At 38.3% G+C, this 26,326-nt stretch overlaps 1 long non-coding RNA gene across 1 annotated transcript; it reads right to left on the bottom strand.

The window, feature by feature from the left end:
* Nucleotides 1-19,622: 19,622 nt before the first annotated feature.
* LOC133248124 (uncharacterized) lies at nt 19,623-25,322 on the bottom strand. The gene is made up of 3 exons (XR_009736620.1): nt 21,695-25,322; nt 20,363-20,480; nt 19,623-19,864 (listed from the first exon to the last, which is right to left on the bottom strand). It is a non-coding gene; the product is annotated as an uncharacterized LOC133248124 (long non-coding RNA).
* Nucleotides 25,323-26,326: the final 1,004 nt, after the last annotated feature.

Below are 26,326 nucleotides of genomic sequence, written 5' to 3'. Positions count from 1 at the left end.
AATAGAGATAGAGATTGCTTCCAGATTCATAGAAATACTCTACAATTTAAACTAGAAGCAATAACCAAAAATGTGAAAATCTTTATCTGATTTTAAGTTCAGTTACACATTTCTAAATAACATATGAACCCAAGAAAAATCCACAGTGAAAGTTCTCAATTTTTATATGATTTAAAAGGAAAATATAATAGCAAAAGGTTGTCTTGTGAAATATTGATTGCCTTAAATGCACACATCACAAACAAAAAATAAGAAAGAATAAATTTGGTGAGGTTTCCCAAGAAACCAAATATTTAAAAGGGATTAGGTAAAATTAAATTAAAGTAGTCCAAATAAAGAAGTAAAAGGAAAATAAGTGATACAAAATCATGACAAAGAAAGCAACTACATTAGAAAGGAGTAAAATGGCCAGAGTCATTTTCATTTCAAAGGCATTATAATTGATAAAAGATATTTGAAGAAAAAAATGAGAAGACATAAATCTTTTCAGTTCAGTACAGTTCAGTTGCTCAGTCCTGTCTGACTCTTTGCGACCCCATGAATCACAGCACGCCAGGCCTCCCTGTCCATCACCAACTCCCGGAGTTCACTCAAACTAACGCCCATCAAGTTGGTGATGCCATCCAGCCATCTCATCCTCTGTTGTCCCCTTCTCCTCCTGCCCCCAATCCCTCCCAGCATCCGAGTCTTTTCCAATGAGTCAACTCTTCGCATGATGTGGCCAAAGTACTGGAGTGTCAGCTTTAGCATCATTCCTTCCAAAGAACACCCAGGGCTGATCTCCTTTAGAATGGACTGGTTGGATCTCCTTGCAGTCCAAGAGACTCTCAAGAGTCTTCTCCAACATCACCGTTCAAAAGCATCAACATAAATCTTTTACATCTATACTAAATATGACACACCATTATGGTTTTTACAGGTGTTAAATACATAATAAGGCCATGCTATGAATTTATTTGAATATCTGTATTAAGTAAAAAATGCCTAAAAAATAAAATTATCAATGTACTACAACTAGAACTCCAGCTGAGTTGTTCCAAATCCTAAAAGATGATGCTGCGAAAGTGCTGCACTCAATATGCCAGCAAATCTGGAAAACTTAGCAGTGGCCATAGGACTGAAAAAGGTCAGTTTTCATTTCAATTCCCAAGGAAAGGCAATACCAAAAAATGCTCAAGCTACCACACAATTGCACTCATCTCACACGCTAGTAAAGTACTGCTCAAAATTCTCCAAGCCAGGCTTCAGAAACACATGAACCACGAACTTCCAGATGTTCAAGCTGGCTTTAGAAATGGCATAAGAACCAGAGATAAAATTGCCAACATCCAATGGATCATCGAGAAAGCAAAAGAGTTTCAGAAAAACATCAATTTCTGCTTTATTGACTATGCCAATGACTGTGTGGATCACAACAAACTGTGGAAAATTTTGAAAGAGATGGGAATACCAGACCACCTGACCTGCCCCCTGAGAAATCTGTATGCAGGTCCAGAAGCAACAGTTAGACCTGGACATGGAACAACAGACTGGTTCCAGTTAGGAAAAGGAGTACGTCAAATCTGTATATTGTCACCCTGCTTATTTAACTTATATGCAGAGTACATCATGAGAAACGCTGGGCTGGAAGAAGCACAAGCTGGAAACAAGATTGCTGGTGAAATACCAATAACCTCAGATATGCAGATGACACCATCCTTATGGCAGAAAGTGAAGAAGAACTAAAGAGCCTCTTGATGAAAGTGAAAGAGGAGAGTGAAAATCTTGGCTCAAAGCTCAACATTCAAAAAACTAAGATGGCATCTGGTCCCATCACTTCATGGCAAATAGATGGGGAAACAGTGGAAAGAGTAGCTGACTTTATTTATTTATTTATTTTTGGCTCTAAAATCACTGCAGATGGTGACTGCAGCCATGAAATTAAAAGATGCTTACTCCTTGGAAGGAAAGTTATCACTAACCTAGATAGCATATTCAAAAGCAGAGACATTACTTTGTCAACAAAATACCATCTAGTCAAGGCTTTGGTTATTCCAGTAGTCATGTATGTATATGAGAGTTGGACTATAAAGAAGCTGAGCACCGAAGAATTGATGCTTTTGAACTGTGGTGTTGGAGAAAACTCTTGAGAGTCCCTTGGATTGCAAGGACATCCAACCAGTCCCTCCTAAAGGAAATCAGTCCTGGGTGTTCATTGGAAGGACTGATGTTGACGCTGAAACTCCAATACTTTGGCCACCTGATGTGAAGAGGTGACTCATTTGAAAAGACCGTGATGCTGGGAAAGATTGAGGGCAGGAGGAGAAGGGGATGACAGAGGATGAGATGGTTGGATGGCATCACTGACTCAATGAACATGGGTTTGGGTAGACTCTGGGGGTTGGTGATGGACAGAGAGGCCTGACATGCTGTGGTTCATGGGGTTGCAAAGAGTTGGACACCACTGAGAGACTGAACTGAACTGAATTACTTTACAATATTGTAGTGGTTTTGTCCGTACACTGACATGAATCAGCTGTGGGTGTACATGTGTCCCCCATCCTGATCCCCCCTCCATCTCCCTCCCCATCCCATCCCTCAGGGTTGTCCTAGTGCACTGGCTTTGTGTGCCCTATTATATGCATTGAACTTGAACTGGTGATCGATCTATTTCACATATAGTAACATATATGTTTCAATGCTATTCTCCCAAATCATCCCAACCCCGCCCTCTCCCACAGAGTCCAAAAGTCCGTTCTTTATATCTGTCTCTTTTGCTGTCTCGCATATAGTGTCATCATTACCATCTTTCTAAATTCCATATGTATGCCTTAATATAATGTATTGGTATTTTTCTTTCTGACTTACAATTTTGTAGTGGTGCCAAACGTCGACATGAATCAACCATGGGCACACATGTGTTACCCTCTCCCACATCCCTCCCCATCCCATCCCCCAGGGTCATCCCAGTGCACCAGCCATGAGCACCCTGTCCCATTCGTCAAACCTGGACCTGCAATCCACTTCACAGATGATAATATACACGTTTCAATGCTACCCTCTCAAACTATCCCACCCTGGCCTTCTCCCAGAGTCCAAAAGACTATTCTTTACATCTGTGTCTCTTTTGCTGTCTCACATATAGGGTCATTATCACTATGTTTATAAATTCCATATACATGCATTAGTATACTGTATTGGTGTTTTTATTTCTGACTTACTTCACTCTGTATGATAGGCTCCAGTTTCATCCATCTCATTAGAACTGATTCAAATGCATTCTTTTTAATGGCTGAGTAATATTCCTTTGTGGATATGTACCACAGCTTTCTTATCCATTTGTCTACTGATGGAAATCTAGGTTGCTTCCAAGTCCTAGCTATTGTAAACAGTGCTGCAATGAACATTGGGGTACACATGTCTCTTTCAATTCTGGTTTCCTCAGTGTGTATGCCCAGCAGTGGGATTGCTGTGCCAAATGGCACTTGTATTTCCAGTTTTTAAGGAATCTCCATGCTGTTCTCCATAGTGGCTGTACTAGTTTGCATCCCCATCAACAGTGTAAGAGGGTTCCTTTTTCTCCAAACTCTTTCCAGCATTTATTGTTTGTAGACTTTTGGATAGCCTCCATTCTGACCGGCATGAGATGGTACCTCATTGTGGTTTTGATTTGCATTTCCTTGATAATTTCCACATTCACTCTTGCCATCTCTTTTTTGACCACTTCCAATTTGCCTTGATTCATGGACCTGACATTCCAGGTTCCTATGCAATATTGCTTTTTACAGCATCGGACCTTGCTTCTATCACCAGTCACATCCACAGCTGGGTATTGTTTTTGCTTTGGCTCCATCCCTTCATTCTTTCTGGAGTTATTTCTCCACTGATCTCCAGTAGCATATTGGGCACCTACTGACCTGGGGAGTTCCTCTTTCAGTATCCTGTCATTTTGCCTTTTCATGAGGTTCTCAAGGCAAGAATACTGAAGTGGTTTGCCATTCCCTTCTCCAGTGGACCACATTCTGTCAGATCTCTCTACTGTGACCTGCCCATCTCGGGTTGCTCCACGGGCATGGCTTATTTTCATTGAGTTAGACAAGGCTGTGGTCCTAGTGTGATTAGATTGACTAGTTTTCTGTGAGTATGGTTTCAGTGTGTCTGCCCTCTGATGCCCTCTTGCAACACCCACCGTCTTGGGTTTCTCTTACCTTGGGCATGGGGTATCTCTTCACGGCTACTCCAGCAAAGTGAAGCCCCTGCTCCTTACCTTGGACTAGGGGTATCTCCTCACCGCCTCCCTTCCTGACCTTAAACATGGGATAGCTCCTCTAGGCCCTCCTGTGCCCACGCAGCCACAGCTCCTTGGATGTGGGGTTCGTCCTCCCGGCCGCCGCCCCTGACCTCGGACGTGGGGTAACTCCTCTTGGCCGCGGCCCTTCGGGCATGTGGTCTTCCCGGCTTCTGCCCCTGACCTCAGACATGGGGTAGCTCCGTTCGCAGCCGCCTGTGCTTAGTGCATTGGTCGCAGCCGCTAGGAATCAGGAACTCAAATGGACTGGAATAGGTGAATTTAACTCAGATGACCATTATGTCTACTACTGCAGGCAGGAATCCCTCAGAAGAAATGGAGTAGCCATCATGGTCAACAAAAGAGTCCATAATGCAGTACTTGGATGCAATTTCAAAAATGACAGAATGATCTCTGTTCATTTCCAAGGCAAACCATTCAATATCACGGTTATCTAAGTCTATGCCCCAACCAGTAACGCTGAAGAAGTTGAAGTTGAATGGTTCGATGAAGACCTACAAAACCTTTTAGAACTAACACCCAAAAAAGATGTCCTTTTCATTATAGGGGGCTGGAATGCAAAAGTAGGAAGTCAAGAAACACCTGGAGTAACAGGCAAATTTGGCCTTGGAATATGGAATGAAGCAGGGCAAAGACTAATAGAGTTTTGCCAAGAAAATGCACTGGTCATAGCAAACACCCTCTTCCAACAACACAAAAGAAGACTCTACACATGGACATCACCAGATGGTCAACACCGAAATCAGATTGATTATATTCTTTGCAGCCAAAGATGGAGAAGCTGTATCCAGTCAACAAAAACAAGACCAGGAGCTGACTGTGGCCTAGATCATGAACTCCTTATTGCCAAATTCAGTCTGAAATTGAAGAAAGTAGGGAAAACCACTAGACCATTCAGGTATGACCTAAATCAAATCCCTTATGATTATACAGTGGAAGTGAGAAATAGATTTAAGGACCTAGATCTGATAGATAGAGTGCCTGATGAACTATGGAATGAGGTTCATGACATTGTAAAGGAGACAGGGATCAAGACCATCCCCATGGAAAAGAAATGCAAAAAAGCAAAATGGCTGTCTGGGGAGGCCTTAAAAATAGCTGTGAAAGGAAGAGAAGCGAAAAGCAAAGGAGAAAAGGAAAGATATAAGCATCTGAATGCAGAGTTCCAAAGAATAGCAAGAAGAGATAAGAAAGCCTTCCTTAGTGATCAATGCAAAGAAATAGAGGAAAACAACAGAATGGGAAAGACTAGAGATCTCTTCAAGAAAATTAGAGATACCAAGGGAACATTTCATGCAAAGATGGGCTCGAAAAAGGACAGAAATGGTATGGACCCAACAGAAGCAGAAGATATTAAGACGAGGTGGCAAGAATACACAGATGAACTGTACAAAAAGATCTTCATGACCCAGATAATCACGATGGTGTGATCACTGACCTAGAGCCAGACATCCTGGAATGTGAAGTCAAGTGGGCCTTAGAAAGCATGACTACGAACAAAGCTAGTGGAGGTGATGGAATTCCAGTTGAGCTATTTCAAATCCTGAAAGATGATGCTGTGAAAGTGCTGCACTCGAAATGCCAGCAAATCTGGAAAACTCAGCAGTGGCCACAGGACTAGAAAAGGTCAGTTTGCGTTCCAATGCCAAAGAAAGGCAATGCCAAATAATGCTCAAATTACCACACAATTGCACTCATCTCACAAGCTAGTAAAGTAATGCTCAAAATTCTCCGAGCCAGGCTTCAGCAATATGTGAACCGTGAACTTCCTGACGTTCAAGCTGGTTTTAGAAAAGGCAGAGGAACCAGAGATCTAATGGCCAACATCCCCTGGATCATGGAAAAAGCAAGAGAGTTCCAGAAAAAGATCTATTTCTGCTTTATTGACTATGCCAAAACCTTTGACTGTGTGGATCACAATAAGCTGTGGAAAATTCTGAAAGAGATGGGAATACCAGACCAGCTGACCTGCCTCTTGAGAAATTTGTATGCAAGTCAGGAAGAAACAGTAAAAACTGTACATGGAACAACAGACTGGTTCCAAATAGGAAAAGGAGTACATCAAGGCTGTGTATTGTCACCCTGCTTATTTAACTTATATGCAGAGTATATCATGAGAAACGCTGGACTGGAAGAAACACAAGCTGGAATCAAGATTGCCAGGAGAAATATCAATAACCTCAGATATGCAGATGACACAACCTAATGGCAGAAAGTGAAGAGGAAGTAAAAAGCCTTTTGATGAAAGTGAAAGTGGAGAGTGAAAAAGCTGACTTAAAGTTCAACATTCAGAAAACGAAGATCATGGCATCTGGACCAATCACTTCATGGGAAATAGATGGGGAAACAGTGTCAGACTTTATTTGGGGGGCCTCCAAAATCACTGCAGATGGTGACTGCAGCCATGAAATTAAAAGACGCTTACTCCTTGGAAGAAAAGTTATAACCAACTTAGATAGCATATTCCAAAGCAGAGACATTACTTTGCCAACAAAGGTTCATCTAGTCAAGGCTATGGTTTTTCCTGTGGTCATGTATGGATGTGAGAGTTGCACTGTGAAGAAGGCTGAGCACAGAAGAATTGATGCTTTTGAACTGTGGTGTTGGAGAAGACTCTTGAGAGTCCCTTGGACTGCAAGGGCATCCAACCAGTCCATTCTGAAGGAGATCAGCCCTGGGATTTCTTTGGAAGGAATCATGCTAAAGCCGAAACTCCAGTACTTTGGCCACCTCATTTGAAGAGTTGACTCATTGGAAAAGACTCTGATGCTGGGAGGGATTGGGGGCAGGAGGAGAAGGGGACGACAGAGGATGAGATGGCTGGATGGCATCACTGACTCAATGAATGTGAGTCTGGGTAAACTTTGGGAGTTGTTGATGCACAGGGAGGCCTGGCATGCTGCCATTCATGGAGTTGCAAAGAGTCGGACATGACTGAGCGACTGAACTGAACTGAACTGATAATGAGTGATGTGGAGCATCTTTTCATGTGTTTGTTAGCCATCTGTATGTCTTCTTTGGAGAAATGTCTGTTTAGTTCTTTGGCCCATTTTTTGATTGGGTCGTTTATTTTTCTGGAATTGAGCTCAGGAGTTGCTTGTATATTTTTGAGATTAATTCTTTGTCAGTTGCTTCGTTTGCTATTATTTTCTCCCATTCTGAAGGCTGTCTTTTCATCTTGCTTATAGTTTTCTTCGTTGCACAAAGCTTTTAAGTTTAATCAGGTCCAATTTGTTTATTTTTGCTTTTATTTGCATTACTCTGGGAGATGGGTGATAGAGATTCCTGCTATGATTTATGTCAGAGAGTGTTTTGCCTATGTTTTCCTCTAGGAGTTTTATAGTTTCTGGTCTTACGTTTAGATCTTTAATCCACTTTGTGTTTATTTTTGTGTATGGTGCTAGAAAGTGTTCTGTTTTCATTCTTTTACAGGCGGCTGACCAGTATTCCCAGCACTACTTGTTAAAGAGTTTGTCTTTTCTCCATCGTATATTCTTGCCTCCTTTGTCAAAGATAAGGTGTCCATATGTGTGTGGATTTATCTCTGGGCTTTCTATTTTGTTTCCTTGATCTATATTTCTGTCTTTGTGCCAGTACCCTACTGTCTTGATGACTGTAGCTTTGTAGTATAGTCTGAAGTCAGGCAGGTTGATTCCTCTAGTTCCATTCTTCTTTCTTGAGATTGCTTTGGCTATTCAAGGTTTTTTGTATTTCCATACAAATTGTGAAATTATTTGTTTTAGTTCTCTGAAAAATACTGTTGATAGCTTGATAGGGATTGCATTGAATCTATAGATTGCTTACAGTAGTATACTTATTTTCACTATATTGATTCTTCCAATTCATGAACTTTGTATATTTTTCCATCTATTTGTGTCATCTTTGACTCGTTTAATCAGTGTTTTATAGTTTTCTATATATAGATCTTTTGTTTCTTTAGGTAGATTTATTCCTAAGTATTTTATTCTTTTCATTGCAATAGTGAATTGAATTGTTTCCTTAATTTCTTAATGTTAGTGTGTAGGAATGCAAGGGATTTCTGTGTGTTAACTTTATATCCTGCAACTTTATTATATTCATTGATTAAGTCTAGTAACTTTCCTGTGGAGTCTTTAGGATTTTCTATTTAGAGGACCATGTCATCTGCAAACAGTGAGAGTTTTACTTCTTTTCCAATCTGGATTACTTTTGTTTTATTTCTTCTCTGATTGCTGTGGCTCAAACCTCCAAAACTATGTTGAATAGTAGTGGTGAGAGTGAACACCCTTATCTTGTTCCTTACTTTAGGGGAAATGCTTTCAAGTTTTTTACCATTGAGGATAATGTTTGCTGTGGGTTTATCATATATGGCTTTTATTATGTTGAGGTATGTTCCTTTTATGCCTGCTTTCTGGAGGGTTTTTATCATAAATTGATGTTGAATTTTGTCAAACGCTTTCTCTGCATCTATTGACATAATTGTATGGTTTTTATCTTTCAATTTGTTAATGTGGTGTATCACATTGATTGATTTGTGGATATTGAAGTATCCTTGCATTCTCTGGGATAAAGCCTACTTGGTCTTGATGTATGATCTTTTAAATATATTGTTGGATTTTGTTTGCTAGAATTTTGTTAAGGATTTTTGCATCTATGTTCATCAGTGATATTGGCCTGTAGTTTTCTTTCTTTGTGGCATCTTTGTCTGGTTTTGGTATTAGTGTGATGGTGGCCTCATAGAATGAGTTTGGAAATTTACCTTCCTCTGCAATTTTCTGGAAGAGTTTGAGTAGGATAGGTGTTAACTCTTCTTTAAATATTTTGTAGAATTCAGCTGTGAAGCCATCTGGTCCTGGGCTTTTGTTTGCTGGAATGTTTCTGATTACAATTTTGATTTCCGTACTTGTGATGGGTTTGTTAAGATTTTCTGTTTGTTTCTGGTTCAGTTTTGGAAAGTTATACTTTTCTAAGAATTTTCCCATTTCTTCTAAGTTAACCACTTTATTGGCATATAGTTGCTGATAGCCGTCTCTTATGATCCTTTGTATTTCTGTATTGTCTGTTGTGATCTCTCCATTTTCATTTCTAATTTTGTCGATTTGATTCTTTTCCCTTTGTTTCTTGATGAGTCTGGCTAATGGTTTGTCTATTTTATTTATCTTCTCAAGGAACCAGCTGTTAGCTTTGTTGATTTTTGCTATGATCTCCTTTGTCTTTTTCATTTATTTATGCCTTAATTTTTATGATATCTTTCCTTCTACTAACCGTGAGGTTCTTCATTTCTTCCTTTTCTAGTTGCTTTGGGTGTAGAGTTAGGTTATTTATTTGACTTTTCTCTTGTTTCTTGAGGTAAGCTTGTATTGCTATGAACCTTCCCCTTAGCACTGCTTTTACTGAATCCCATAGGTTTTTGGTTGTTATGTTTTCATTTTCACTCATTTGTATGCATATTTTAATTTCATTTTTTATTTCTTCTGTGATTTGTTGGTTATTCAGAAACATGTTGTTTAGCCTCCAGATTTTTGTATTTTTAATAGTTTTTTTCCTGTAGTTGATGTCTAATCTTACTGCATTGTGATCAGAAAAGATGCTTGGAATGATTTCAATTTTTTTGAATTTACCAAGGCTAGATTTATGGCACAGGATATGATCTATCCTGGAGAAGGTTCCATGTGCACTTGAGAAAAAGGTGAAATTCATTGTTTTGGAGTGAAATGTCCTATAGATATCAATTAGGTCTAACTGGCCCATTGTATCATTTAAAGTTTGTGTTTCCTTGCTAATTTTCTATTTAGTTGATAGGTGTGAGTGGGATATTAAAGCCTCCCACTATTATTGTGCTACTGTTAATTTCCCCTTTCATACTTGTTAACATTTGCCACATATTGTGGTGCTCCTCTGTTGGGTGCATACATATTTACAATTGTTATATCTTCTTCTTGGATTACCCTTTGATCATTATGTACTGTCCTTGTCTCTTTTCACGACCTTTATTTCAAAGTCTATTTTATCTGATTTGAGTATTGCTACTCCTGCTTTCTTTTGATCTCTGTTTGTGTGAAATATCTTTTTCCAGTTCTTCACTTCCAGTCTGTGTGTGTCCCTTGTTTTGAGGTGGGTCTCTTGTAGACAGTATATAGGGGTCTTGTTTTTGTATCCATTGTTTTGGATCCATTGGATCCATTGTATCCATTCAGACAGTCTTTGTCTTTTGGTTGGGGCATTCAACCCATTTACATTTAAGGTAATTATTGATAAGTATGATCCCATTGCCATTTACTTTGTTGTTTTGGATAGAGTTTATAAACCTTTTCTGTATTTCCTGTCTAGAGAAGATCCTTTAGCATTTGTTGAAGAGCTGGTTTGGTGGTGCTGAAATCTCTCAGCTTTTGCTTGTCTGTAAAGCTTTTCATTTCTCCTTCATATTTGAATGGGACTCTTGCCGGGTACAGTAATCTGGGCTGTAGGTTTTTCTGTTTCATCACTTTAAGTATGTCCTGCCATTCCCTTCCAGCCTGAAGAGTTTCTATTGAAAGATCAGCTGTTATCCTTATGGGAATCCCCTTGTGTTTTATTTGTTGTTTTTCCCTTGCTGCTTTTAATATTTGTTCTTTGTGTTTGATCTTTGTTAATTTGATTAATATGTGTCTTGGGGTGTTTCACCTTGTGTTTATCCTGTTTGGGACTCTCTGGGTTTCTTGGACTTGGGTGGCTGTTTCCTTCCTCATTTTAGGGAATTTTCAACTATTATCTCCTCAAGTATTTTCTCATGGCCTTTCTTTTTGTCTTATTCTTCTGGGACTCCTATGATTCAGATGTTGGGGTGTTTGAAATTGTTCCAGAGGTCTCTGAAGTTGTCCTCATTTCTTTTAATTCTTTTTTTCTTTTTTCCTCTCTGCTTCATTTATTTCCACCATCCTATTCCACCTCACTTATCCTATCTTTTGCCTCAGTTATTCTACTGTTGGTTGCCTCCAGAGTGTTTTTGATCTCAGTTATTGCATTATTCATTATTGATTGACTCTTTTTTTATTTCTTCTAGGTCCTTGTTAAATATTTCTTGCATCTTCTCAATCTTTGTCTGCAGACTATTTATCTGTAACTCCATTTTGTTTTCAAGATTTTGGATCATTTTTACTATCATTATTCTGAATTCTTTTTCAGGTAGACTCCCTATATCCTCCTCTTTGGTTTGGTGGGCATTTATCATGTTCCTTTACCTGATGAGTATTTCCCTGCCTTTTCATCTTGTTTAGATTGCTGTGCTTGGGGTTGGCCTTTCTGTATGCTGGAAGTTTGTGGTTTCTCTTTATTGTGGGGGTTCCTCCTTGTGGTTGGGCTTGGACAAGTGGCTTGTCAAGGTTTCATGATTAGGGAAGCTTAGCATGGTATATCTTGCTCTGGAACTTGTTGGCTCTTGGGTGGAGCTTGGTTTCAGTGTAGGTATGGAGGCTTTTGGATGAGCTCTTGTCGATTAATGTTCCCTGGAGTCGGGACTTTTCTGTTCTCAAGTTTTGGATTTAAGCCTCCTGCCTCTGGTTTTCAGTCTTACAGTAGCCTCAAGACTTCTCCATCCATACTGGACCAATGATAAAACATCTAGGTTAATGGAGAAAAGATTCTCCACAGTAAGGGACATCCAGAGAGGTTCTCAGAATTACATTAAGAAGAGAAGAGGGAAGAGGGAAATAGAGGTGACCAGGAAGAAAAAAGGGGGAATCAAAAGGGGAGAGAGCAATATAGCCAGTAATCAGTTCCCTATGTGCTTTCCACAGCCTGGAACACTCACAGAGGTTCACAGAGTTATGTAGAGAAGAGAAGAGGGAGAAAGGAGATAGAGGTGACCAGGAGGAGAGTAGAGGGAGTCAAAAGGAGAGAGACAGGTCTAGCCAGTAATCAGTTCCCTAAGTGTTCTCCACAGCCTGGAATACCCAAAGAGATTCACAGAGTTGGGTAGAGAAGAGAAGGGGGAGGGAGGAGATAGAGATGACCTGGGGAAGAAAAAGGAGAGTCAAAAGGGGGAGAGGGCAATCAAGCCAGTAATCTCATTCCTAAGTAAAAATGGGTACTGAAGATTGGATTCTTAAAGGTACAAAATTAATAACAAATACAAAAAAGCAAAGATTGAAAATCTAGAGTAGAGGTTATACTCCCAAAAATAAAATATTTAAAAAAATCACAAAAATTATAAAAAATGTATATGAAATTTGCTTTAAAAATAGGGGTTTTTTTTGCAAGGTAATAGTAGGTTATAAAAATGAAAATTAAGGGACTAATAAAGGACTTAAAATTTAAAAAAATTAAATTAAAAAAATAATAGTAAAATATATCTAGAAATTTCTCTGGAGCTGTTGCAGGCAGTGTGGGTGTGTGCAGTCAGTTCTGTTGCAGATAGTTCCTTGTTCCAGCTTATACTTCTTCTCAAGGTCTATAGGCCCCTTCCAATGTAGCTGGTGCTAACTACAGTGTTTTGATCTGTTGCACCTGTCACTTCCAAAGCAGTTCCCTCTGTTTATTTTGGCTTCTTCTGTTTGCAAGTCTCTTCAGTGTCTACTTTCCACCTTGACACAAGGGGGAGGAGGTGGTCACTTATTTAGGCTCATTTGTTCAGTTGTGCTGTGGGGAGGGAGGAACACTGCAAACAAATATCACTGACGTGTGTGGGGAGTGCTCACAGTGTCTAGGCCACACTGGGTTTGCCCCTACTCACAGCGTGTCCCAGTCTACACTGCTCAGGCTCCAGGTTGTTCTTCAGGGGATCTGTCTAAAGCAGACCTTGGGTTGGGTACACTTCCCAGGTCTAAGCTGCTCAGGTTCAGGTTCTTGGGTACTCCATAAAGGCACAGACTCGGTTGGGCCTGCGTTTTTTGCCCTTCCCAGGTCCAAGCAGCTCAGGTAAACAGGTGCTTGGTGAGCACACTCTCCCCAGGTGGAGCGGTGCATCTTATCACCTTCGTGGTCCCAGCTGCTTGGTTTCCTGGGTGTGCAGCAGGAGCACCATCTCAGATGTGCCATGTGTCTCTTCTGGGGAGCTGATCTCTGGCAGTGACCCTCCTGGTGGATGTCAACCATCCAGAATCCCAGATAGACTTGATTAGCAACTTGGGGCCTGCTCACAGTTTGGTGGAGGATGCTGTCTCTGGGGCCAAGATTGCCCCTCTCCCTCCAGCTCTGGCTGTCGCCTGCCTGTCTCTCTGCCTCCAGTGGAGGATGGGCTGGTCAGCAGCCTGCTAGCCGTCCTCTGGTATCCGCTCAGTCCTTTGCTCTGTGTGCGCACCTGGCAGTGCCTTAGGTTAGAGCTTTTTGCAGGAAAGTTTTCTCTTTCTCTCTCTCTCTTTTTCTTTTTTTGTCTCTGGTTATCCCACAGTTTGGGTTGCTATCTCATGTTAGCTCCCTCAGATTGTCCTCAGGGCATTCAGGCCCAGTCCTTACCCTAAGCAATGCAGCCTGCACCTCCATGTTCAGTCCCTGGCTTGCTGGTGGCAGATGCGAGTGTCTGGGCTACTTCTCTGCTGGGAGTTAGGTGTGTAATCTGTGGGTTTTATTTATTTATTTATTCCTCCTGGTTATGTTACCCTCTGAGATTCCAAAATTCCCCACAGACCTGCCAGTGAGAGGGTTTCCTGTTGTTTGGAAACTTCTCTTTCACGACTCCCTTCCCAGGATGGGTCTCCATCCCTAAGTCTTTTGTCTCTTTTTATCTTTTATATTTTGTCCTAACTTCTTTCAAAGACAATGAGCTGCCTTTCTGGGTGCCTGGTGTCCTCTGCCAGCTTTCAGAAGTTGTTTTGTGGAATTTGCTCAGTGTTCAAGTGATAGTTCAAGGAATTTGTGGGGAAGAAAGTGGTCTCCCCATCCTATTCCTCTGCCATCTTAGGACCGCCTCCTATTTCCATTTTTTAAAGGAATCTCCACATGCTTCTCCATAGTGGCTGTACTAGTTTGCGTTCCCACCAATAGTGTAAGAGGGTTCACTTTTCTCTGCATCCTCTCCAGCATTTATTGTTTGAGGGCTTTTTGATAGCAGCCATTCTGACTAGTGTTTAATGGTACCTCATTGTGGTTTTGATTTGCATTTCTCTGCTAATGAGTGATGTGGAGCATCTTTTCATGTGTTTGTTAGCCATCTGTATGTCTTCTTTGGAGAAATGTCTGTTTAGTTCTTTGGCCCATTTTTTGATTGGGTCTTTTATTTTTCTGGAATTGAGCTGCATGAGCTGCTTGTATATTTTTGAGATTAATTCTGTGTCAGTTGCTTCATTTTTTATAATTTTCTCCCATTCTCGTCTGTCTTTTCACCTTGCTTATAGTTTTCTTCGTTGCACAAAGCTTTTAAGTTTAATTAGGTCCCATTTGTTTATTTTTGCTTTTATTTGCATTACTCTGGGAGGTGGGTGATAGAGATTACTGCTATGATTTATGTCAGAGAGTGTTTTGCCTATGTTTTCCTCTAGGAGTTTTCTAGCTTCTGGTTTTACATTTAGATCTTTAATTTCATTTTGAGTTTATTTTTGTTTATGGTGTTAGAAAGTGTTCTAGTTTCACTCTTTTACAGGTGGTTAACCAGTTTTCCCAGCACCACTTGTTAAAGAGTTTGTCTTCTCTCCATTGTATATTCTTGCCTGCTTTGTCAAAGATAAGTTTTTCATAGGTGTGTGGATTTATCTCTGGGCTTTCTATTTTGTTCCTTTGATCTATATTTCTGTCTTTATGCCAGTATCATACTGTCTTCATGACTGTAGCTTTGTAGTATAGTCTGAAGTCAGGCAGGTTGATTCCTCCAGTTCAATTCTTCTTTCTCAAAATTGCTTTGACTATTTGAGATTTTTTTTGTATTTCTATACATATTGTGAAATTATTTGTTCTGTGAAAAATACTGTTGGTAGCTTGATAGGGATTGCATTGAATCTATAGATTGCTTTTGGTAGTATACTTATTTTCACTATATTTAAAATATGTATTTTAAATATTCATTATATTCTTCCAATCCATGAACTTGGTATATTTTCCCATCTATTTATGTCATCTTTGACTTATTTCACATAAAATGGACAACTTGGAAGAAATGGACGGATTCTTAGAAAAGTATAAGCTTCCAAAACTGAACCAGGAACAAATAGAAAATCTTAACAGAGCTATCACATGCACAGAAATTGAAACTGTGATAAAAAAAATCTTCCAACAAACAAAAGCCCAGGACAAGATGACTTCACAGGTGAATTCTACAAAAATTTAGAGACGAGCTAACACCTATCCTACTCAAACTCTTCCAGAAAATTGCAGAGGAAGGTAAACTTCCAAACTCATTCTATGAGGCCACCATCACCTTAATACCAAACCCAGACAAAGATGCCACAGAAAAGAAAACTACAGACCGATATCACTGATGAACATAGATGCAAAAATCCTCAACAAAAGTTTAGCAAACAAAATCCAACAATATATTAAAAAGATCTTTTGTCATGACCAAGTGGGCTTTATCCCAGGGATGCAAGGATTCTCAATACTCACAATTCAATCAATGTGATACACCACATTAACAAATTGAAAGATAAAAACCATACAATTATGTCAATAGATGCAGAGAAAGCGTTTGACAAAATTCAACATCAATTTATGATAAAAACCCTTCAGAAAGCAGGCATAGAAGGAACATACCTCAACATAATAAAAGCCATATATGGTAAACCCACAGCAAACATTATCCTCAATGGTGAAAACTTGAAAGCATTTCCCCTAAAGTCAGGAACAAGACAAGCATGTTCACTCTCACCACTACTACTCAACATAGTTTTGAAAGTTTTAGCCACAGCAATCAGAGAAGAAAAAGAAATAAAAGGAATCCAGATTGGAAAAGAAGAAGTAAAACTCTCACTGTTTGCAGATGGCATGATCCTCTCCATAGAAAACTGTAAAGACACCACCAGAAAATTACTAGAGCTAATCAATGAATATAGTAAAGTTGCAGGATATAAAATTAATACACAGAAATCCCTTGAATTCCTATACACTAACAATGAGAAAACATAAAGAGAAATTAAGGAAGCAATTTCATTCACCATAGTGATAAAAAAATAAAATACTTAGATTAAGTCTACCTAACGAAACAAAAGATCTATATATAGAAAACTATAAAACACTGATGAAAGAAATCAAGGATTCTTAGTTTTCTGAACAAGATGAGAGTTCAGTCTAATCTAACACTAAAAGTACAAAGTTGAAAGTTAATATTTGTCAAAGCATTAACCAGTGTCTGTACTTTTGATTTAAAATAAACTCAAACATTTATGTTTAGCAGTTTCATTGCTTTCTTATGTTAATAAGGAAACGTCTGATTCATGTAGTTTAATTGTTACCCATGTTGTCAAATTGAATATAGCAAGATTTTAAATATTTTTAGATTCTGTGACATTCTTTTTTCCAGATACTGTGATCATATCACCAGATTTCACTACTATGTTTCTCAGAATTTCAGTTTTAGAAAGAAATTAAGGGAATGAAATTGAGAAAATAAATGACATGAAAGACAAAGATTTGTTTTCCAGGTCCCACGCCATTCTTTGACTAGATAAACCCCAAAGCAATCTGTTTCTGTATTGGTGGAATCCAGTGGACCAGACAAGGGATCAGAGACTCATTTCTCTCTGTTCCTCCCTGCTAAGTTCAACTGTAAACAAGGGAACTAATGAAAGACACAAGAAAGTAGAATGCTGAAGGGTAGGAAGAGAAAAGTGAAATGGTTTGAGACCCTGAGGTAACAGAAAAATTAGGGCAATTTATATCCCTTCCCCAACAGAAGAAAGTGATGGAGGCCTGCTGCTTCCCAATACCCAACACCCAGCCTAGCTGTAGGAGGTGGCGCAGATAAGCCATTCCTCCTGCGTTTTGAGGGGAATCCTGTGAGCAGCACCCAGTGAGCCTTACGAGGTGATCCATCAGAACATCTGCTAACAAGGAGCAGTCAGAGGAAGTGTTTGTCCTTTCTCCACCAATAGGCACTAGAATTAGCTCGTGATTCCATGACTTAAAGTATTGAACTCAGGAAGCCTCTTTATCACTGAAGGTGTAAGACCATCTCCAGTCAGAGACATTGCATAGAATGGATTTTACATAATGAGTAGTAGAAATTAACAAACTCCAGGTAAATGCAAGAATAGGGATGATTTTAAAAATAGCATATGGGAGTGAGCGGAGATAGAAAGAAAAATGCATACTGTATGATTCTGTGTATATGAAGTGCAAAAACATGCAAAGAGATTCTGTAATATCAAAAGTCATGATGGTGGGTAAATAAGGAGGACATAGATGTGATGAGAAATTACAGAGGATGGGGCCACTGGGCTTCTCTGGTGACTCAGCTGGTAAAGAATCTGCCTACAGTGCAAAGTGACAGGGTTCTAACCTCAGGTCAGGGAGATCCCCTGGAGAAGGAAATGGCTACTCATTCCAGTATCCTTGCCTGGGAAATTCCATTGACAGAGGAGCCTGGTGGTCTACGGTCCATTGGATTGCAAAGGGTCCCACACAACTGATCGACTAGCACTTTCACTTTTCAGGGCAGCTGGGAGTTGAAAATTTCTAATCCATGGTCTGATGTGCAATTACATGGTTCTATTTTTTATCAATACGCAAAATTATGATATGTATACTTTCCTTCATATATGGTAAAATCAAATAGCACAGTTTATTTTAGAATTTAATAGCATTTATAGAGGCATGGTTTTCAAAAAAAGCAGAAACTGGAAATTATAAAGCATGCATTAATAAGAGAAAAATATAAATAAAATATCATTAAGTTGTATTCCATTGTTTAATGAAATAACAAGTCTTAAACATACTACAAATATGGACAAAAACACAAGTGAATTCTAACAAATATAATATTGACTGAATCAAGCCTTTAGCAAAGTGTTGGAAACATTTAATATCTTACCATTTCCTCTTCATTATCTATATAAAGCAGAATAGAGTTCCTAGAAGCACAGGCTATCAAACTCCTATTCCATGTTTTTTTTTTTTTTTTCCAAACGTAATATAATAGCAGTTGTTGGAATATGTAACCAGTCTCTTGGACAATGACCAGAGTGTCATTCTGAAGAAAGGTTATGAATTATTATCCAAAAAAATTAATCTTAAAGAAATTAAAATTCATTTACATATTTGCTAAGTATAAAATATATGTACATAACATAGTTATGCATTCTCACAGGCTGGTACATACTCATATACACACTCACAGAGAAAGGTCAACCTCTCATTCCCCAATGTCCCCATAGGAAGCAAACAGAAAAAAAAAAATATGTACTCTCTACATAATCTGATAATCAATGACACTCCTTTTGTAGAATGTAAAATTATTTAATTGTATTATCACAGGAAGAAATTTAAGCCAATTGGCAGCAGTAGGTATGGTGATTGTAACTGAATATTTCTATGTATTGTTGTCTAAGAAGGAACACTCTTCTATGATCATTTATGAATGTTCATCATTTGATTTTATAATTTATGCTTCCATGTCAAAGACTATTATTATCTTTGTCTAATCTAAGACAGAGACAAAACTAAGTGTATTTAATATCAGAACTTTGAAAATTATTATGTAACTTTTCAGAGCTTTGTTATCATACAGGAATTGTTCTGCTCTGGTATTTTAGTACCTAGAAAACATTGAAATGATCTTTTAAAATATTAACACTGATCTAAATAAATCATAATAATTTGTTTCTTAGTTTAAATGTGGTGTTTTTTAGAATTAGAATTATCTGGAATAAAATTGTTTTTACCAAGAAAAATTAATAAAGTAATGAAAATTGGGAGGAGGGGGGAATATTAACAAAAGCCTAGAGAAATAGATTCTCCACCTCTTACAGTATTTGGTTTAACCAATCTCAAGAACTAATTTGTATTTCTCAATCAGGTCTTTCAGCTTCCTAAAGCCTGTGTGTGAGTTATGAAATCAGAAAATACATGTATATATACATGCACACATATGTACAAATATATATATGCTGCTGCTGCTAAGTCGCTTCAGTCGTGTCCGACTCTGTGCGACCCCGTAGACGCCAGCCCACCAGGCTCCCCCATCTCTGGGATTCTCCAGGCAAGAACACTGGAGTGGGTTGCCATTTCCTTCTCCAATGCATGAAAGTGAAAAGTGAAAGTGAAGTCGCACAGTCGTGTCCGACTCTTCGCGACCCAATGGACTGCAGCCTACCAGGCTCCTCCATCCATGGGATTTTCCAGGCAAGAGTACTGGAGTGGGGTGCCATCGCCTTCTCCGACAAATATATATATATATATATATATATATGTATATATATATATATATATATATATAAAATATTCCCTACAATCATTCTCTTATTTATACTTTGGATTCCACATTTAGGCTGAATGAACATATTAAAATAAAAGTTTTATTTCATCATATGATTTTTGAGAAGGCACTGATGATCATTAAAGTGAAAAGTTCAATCACAATTTCAAAAATATACTTACGTGGAATAAAAGTTATCACTCTCACTAGAGTATACATCAAGACAAAACAGATGATTCCCAGGATCACGGCAACGAACTTCTCTCAAGATAATGGTAAATCTGCAGGGAGAGAAAAGGAAACACTGAGAAAGGAGCAATGGAGACAGTTGTTGTAGAAGAACAAAAGATCCCACATCTGTGAGAATTCATAGACATCAATTTGGACCCCAAATCCATATGAAACATTGTAATCCTCCTCTCAGAATATATACATTTTCAGCAAATATAACACTTCACAAGTTGTATATCAAAGACTATAAATTACAACAGTGCTGGAATAGATAGGCTCCTCTGTCCATGGGATTTGCCAGGGATCCAACCTGCATTGGCAGGTGGATTCTGTATCACGAAGCCACCAGGAAGCTCATACTAGAGTACTGTATTTCAAAATCAAACTTTGATCTTCATAAATAAAAATATGTGAGCTATTAAATGCTTCACACTTGCACTGGTAGCTCCTGTCATTCCATTGAGGATAGTGAGAAGCATTTTGAAATTTTAATTCCATGTAGGTTTTCTCCTGCTCAGTGACTAAAACGGAACTTTGTCTGCTCTTACCTCTCATTTGCTTGTTTACTGGAGTCCTTAGCCAGATTGGGTTCTGGGTAGTTTTGCGTTTGATTGTTCATCTCTGCAGCTGTGTTATGTCAAGGATGGCGCTCTATGAAAACTGTACCTAGGTAGTTAATAAATGGTGTATAAAATCACAAGAAGCCTGGAGTAGGTGGTGTGTGAGATGAGTGACAGCACTCATTTTGCAGTTAAGCAAAGTGCATGTTTGGTTCTCATTTCCACAGGGTATTAGTAAGTGTTTCAAGATAGACTAAGTTTTAACAATAATATTCTACGTTTGAAATAATGTTATTTATCATTGGAACAATGAAATTAATAAATTGGTGAAAAATAAAGTTCATAAAGAATAATATCCTTATCAATTTACCATCTATTTGCATAGAAACATTCAAAAGCTGTTACAGCAACTGTGTTGTAATTAAAGTGCCATACTGGAAAAAATAGATGCACCAATATAACAACTTTTATGATAATTTTAAAGCCCATTAACGGTTAAGGATTGAGCCTTCTAAAGAAGAGAGAATAATAGTATAGGCAAATGTAATATTTCCTGCACTAAACTACTTTAATTAGTGATATCATTTATTAAAAGAAAATGAAGTGCTATCAAATACTTTTTTTATTTTATTATGACTGAGTGCAAGTTCTTTGAAATCATTAGAAATTTAGACACATATTTTGCATGTTAAAAATGTTACATGAAACATATTAAACTATCCAAAACTTGACAAATAATAAAAGAAAACAATATTAAAAAGATTTTAAAATAAATACTTACTTTACAAAAGTAATTAGCAATTGATAATGGCTGAGATATGAAATCATAAAATGATAAATAAAAGTGTCAATCAATTATGGAGGAGCAATTCTTATACAAACTTCCAGAAAGATCCTATTGGTGTCAAATCAGTGAGGGTAGCTTTAGTTGTATCAACAATTAAATGTCAGATAATGCACATTAATAATTCTGTCACTGGAGCCTGTAGTTAGTGAGATCTAGAAATAATTCTGACTTTGAAGTTTACAATTTGTGACTTTTAAAAATTATTGAGATTTCACTTAAAATTGCATTGATTTACAAGCTCATTTACAAATGTGTATATGAACTTGACTAATAGGCAAGAATTTGAATGTTTTAGAAATCCTCCATAATATTTCATATTTTATTCTTACATAATTCTTAGAATTATTCAAATAAAGCTACCAATATATCCAATTTGGCTATATATCAATTGTCCATAAATTGAATCACATCTAGGCATGTGTAATCTCCTACCAAATGAGATGAGGAATTAGGATGGAGAGGGAGACACATACCTTCTGCAGGCCAGAATCCTGCCTCCTCTTGTGGGTGACCAAGTTACTACCCAAGTAGTAAACAGTATCTGTGGTCTTCACAGACTACCCTGTGAAGGCCCATGGTGAAGCAAGTGTAGAAAAGGTAGATTTCTCATCAACATGTCACAAAGTTTAAACAGGAAATTCTTACACTTGAGTATTTTGAAGACGGTTTATCTCATGACACACCTCCAGGATATAGGAGACTTTGGGTATGTAGTGTGTCATTCAGTTTGCCCTTTGGCAAATGCCTCTGAGAAGTTTTTTTTTTTAAATTTCTAAAAGATATTGGGGAAGAAAAGATGACAACAATACTGTTAACTTGTTTTTATCTCAATCACGCATACTACAACCTAAGGCCTTGTTAAGGGTACCTTCAATGTTTAAGTTTTACTTTTACATAAAATTGCTAAATTTTGACATTACATTTTTCATTTCCTTATACTCATGATTTCATTCCTGTTGTGGAAAAAAATCATAATTCTATTAGCAATATTTGTCACTAGGGCTTCCCAGGTGAAGCTAGTGGTAAAGAAACCTGCCAAGGCAGGAGACAAGAGATGCTGGTTTAGTCCCTGGGTCGAGAAGATCCCCTGGAGGAGAGCATGGCAATTCACTCCACTAGAATCCCTATGGAGAGAGGAACCCAGTGGGCTACAGTCCATAGTGTTGCAAAGAGTCAGACATGATTGAAGAGACATAGTACATACCAGTCACTAATTCGGAAGATTTACTACTTGGAATTACATATTTCTTTTCCTTGTATTATGTCTTTTATGCTATAATGAAAAAAAAATCATAATCCATTAACAATAATTATTTAAGGATTGTAGTTTTTCAGTAGCCAAGTCATGTTCAATAATTCAACACTCTGTCAACTGTAGCATTCCACGCTTCACTGACCTTCACTATTAACCTTTGCTCACACTTATGCCCATTGAATCAGTGATGCCATCCAAGCATATTATGCTCTGTTTGTTTCCACAATTTGTCGTGATCCACACAGTCAAAGGCTTTGGAATAGTCAATAAAGCAGAAGTAGATGTTTTACGAAACTCTTCTGCTTTTTGATGATCCAGAGGATGTTGATCTTTGGTTTCTCTGTCTTTTCTAAATCTAGCTTGAACATCTGGAAGTTCACGGTTCATGTACTCTTGAAGCCTGGCGTGGAGAATTTTGAGCATTACTTTACTAGCATGTGAGATGAGTGCAATTGTGCAGTAGCTTGAAAACTCTTTGGCATGCCTTTATTTGAGATTGGAATGAAAACTGACATTTCTCAGTCCTATGGCCACTGCTGAGTTTTCCATTTTGCTGGCATATTGAGTGCTGCAATTTCACACCATCATCTTTTAGGATTTGCAATAGCTCAACTGGAATTCCATCACCTCCACTAGCTTTGTTCGTAATGATGCTTCCTAAGGCCCACTTGACTTCACACTCCAGGATGTCAGGATTTTGCTGAGTGACCATACCAGTTCAGTTCAGTTCAGTCCCTGGTCATGTCCACTCTTTGTGACCCCATGGACTGCAGCACACCAGGCTTCCTGGTCCATCATCAACTTATGGAGCTTACTCAAACTCATGTCCATCCAACCATCTCATCCTCTGTCATCCCCTTCTCCTTCTGGCTTCAATCTTTCCCAGAATTAGGGTCTTTTCCAAAGAGTCAGTTCTCATCAGGTTGCAAAAGTATAGGCGTTTCAGGTTCAGCATCAGTCATTCTAATGAGTATTCAAGACTGATTTCCTTTAGGATTGACTGATCTGATCTCCTCGCAGCCAAAGGACTCTCAAGAGTCTTCTCCAACACCAGAGTTCCAATGCATCAATTCTTCGGCGCTCAGCTTTCCTTAAAGTCCAACTCTCATATCCATACATGACTACTGGAAAAACCATAGCTTTGACTAGATGGACCTTTGTTGGTAATGTCTCTGATTTTTAATACGCTGTCTAGGTTGGTCATAACTTTTCTTCCAAGGAGCAAGCATCTTTTAACTTCATGGCTGCAGTCACCATCTGCAGTGATTTTGGAGCCCCCAAAAGTAGAGTCTTTCACTGTTTTCATTGTTTCCTCATCTGTTTGCTATGAAGGGACTAGCTGCTATGATCTTGGTTTTTTTTTTTTTCCCCTTCATTAGTTTTCTGAGTATAGAGTTTTAAGACAACGTTTTCACTCTCCTCTTTCACTTTCATTGAGAAGCTTTTTAGTTATTCTTTGCTTTCTGCCAAAGGGTGTTCTCATCTGCATATCTGAGGTTATTGATACTTCTCCCAGCAATCTTGACTTCAGGTTGTGTTTCATCCAGCCCAGCATTTCATGTGATGTAATCTATACTCAAGTTAAATAAGCAGGATGACAATATACAGCCTTGACATACTCCATTCCTGATTTGAAAGCATTCTCTTGTTCCATGTCTGGTTCTAACTGTTGCTTCTTGATCTGCATACAGCTTACTCAGGAGGTAGGTAAGGTGGTCTAGTATTCCAATAAGAATTTTCCACAGTTTGTTGTGATCCACACAGTCAAAGGCTTTGGCATAGTCAATGGAGCAGAAATAGATGTTTATCTAGAACACTCTTGCTTTTTCAATGATCCAGTGGACGTTGGCAATTTTACCTGATTCCTCTGCCTGTTCTAAATCTATCTTGAACATCTGGAAGTTCACAATTTATGTACTGTTGAAGCCTGGCTTGGAGAATTTTGAGCTTTACTTTGCTAGCATGTGAGATGAGTGCAATTGTGCAGTAGTTTGAACATTCTTTGGCATTACCTCTCTTTGGGATTGGAATGAAAACTGACTTTTTCCAGTCCTGTGACTACTGCTGAGTTTCCAAATTTGCTGGCATTTTGAGTGCAGCACTTTCACAGCATCATCTTTTAGGATTTGAAAGAACTCAACTGGAATTCCATCACCTCCACTAGCTTTGTTTATAGTTATGATATCCATCCTGACTTCTCATTCCAGGAAAAGTGAGTGATCAACAACCATAATTATCTGGGGCATGAAGATCGTTTTGTACAGTTCTTCTGTGTATTCTTGCCACCTTTTCTTAATATCTTCTGCTTCTGTTAGGTCCATACCATTACCATTTCTGTCCTTTATTGTGCCCATCTTTGCATGAAGTATTCCCTTAGTATCTCTAGTTCTCTTGAAGAGATCTCTAGTATTTCCCATTGCTTTCCTCTATTTCTTTTCATGGATCACTAAGGAAGGCTTTCTTATTTCTCCTTGATATTCTTTGGAACTCTGCTTTCAAGTGGGTATCTCTTTCTATTTCTCCTTTGCCTTTTCTTCTCTACTTTTTTAAGACCTCCTCAGAGAAACATTTTGCCTTTTTGTATTTCTTTTTCTTGGAGATGGTCATGATCACTGCCTCCTGTACAATGTCATGAACCCCCATCCATAGTACTTCAGGCAGTCAGTCTATCAGATTAATCCCTTGAATCTATTTGTCACTTCCACTGTATAACAGTAAGGGCTTTGATTTAGGTCTTACCAAAATGGTCTAGTGGTTTTCCCTATTTTCTTCAATTTAAGCCTGAATTTTGCAATAAGAGGTTCATGATCTGAGCCACATTCAGCTTTCCATCTTGTTTTGATGACTGTATAGAGCTTCTCCATCTTTGGCTACAAAGAATATAATCATTTTGATTTCAGTATTGACCATCTGATGATGTCCATGTTTAGATTCATCTCTTGTGTTGTTGGAAGAAAGTGCTTATTATGACCAACATGTTTTCTTGGCAAAACTGTTAGCTTTTGTCCTGCTTCATTTTGTGCTCTAATGTCAAATTTGCCTGTTACTCCAGGTATTTCTTGACTTCCTACTTTGGCATCCAGTCCCCTATGATGAAAAGGGCGTCGTTTTTGGGTGTTAGTTCTAGAAGGTCCTCATAGAACCGTTGAACTTCAGCTTCTTCAGCATCACTGGTTGGGATACAGACTTGGGTTACAGTGATATTCAATGGTTTGCCTTGGAAAGGAACAGAGATCATTCTGTCATTTTTGAAATTGCACCCTAGTACTGCATTTTGGACTCTTTTGTTGACTATGAGGGTTACTCCATACCATTTGTCACTAATTCAGAAGACTTACTACCTTGTCTACATTAAAATAACTGTTAAAAAGAGATGAATGCCTAGTCTTACTTTTCAATTTCACTCTAGTTCTTAAAAGAGCTACACCTAATTTTATTATTCTTAAATAAGTTATTCAGGTTTCCTCTGAAAAAATAAATGTCTTTGGGAAGGGTAAAACATCGAACAATATCAAGCTATATCTCCATAGCAGAGATTGAAATACTGAATACTCGCTATATCATTCATTGATGATCTTTAAATCATAACTTGTTATTTGTATTTTTAACAGGAATATTTGTTGTAAATAACAAAAGCCCAAGTTTCTGTCAGGGGAATAATAAGCTTTTAAATTGTCACTTCTCAAGAAAATGGGGAATGCATAAAAAGTTGACCTTTTACCAAAACACATATGAACATTCAAAAATGTAAAACATTGAATAAAAGATCAAATTTGCCTCAAATGCATTTTTTTCATCAATTATCACTGTATCAAGAAAAGGGTAAATGTTTATCTACCGTTCCTAAGGA

Source organism: Bos javanicus, chromosome 5 (genome assembly GCF_032452875.1).
Source record: "Bos javanicus breed banteng chromosome 5, ARS-OSU_banteng_1.0, whole genome shotgun sequence".
Classification (NCBI taxonomy): Eukaryota; Metazoa; Chordata; class Mammalia; order Artiodactyla; family Bovidae; genus Bos; species Bos javanicus.
The sequence above is the reverse complement of the archived record's forward strand: the minus strand, read 5'-3'. Positions and strand labels throughout refer to the sequence as shown.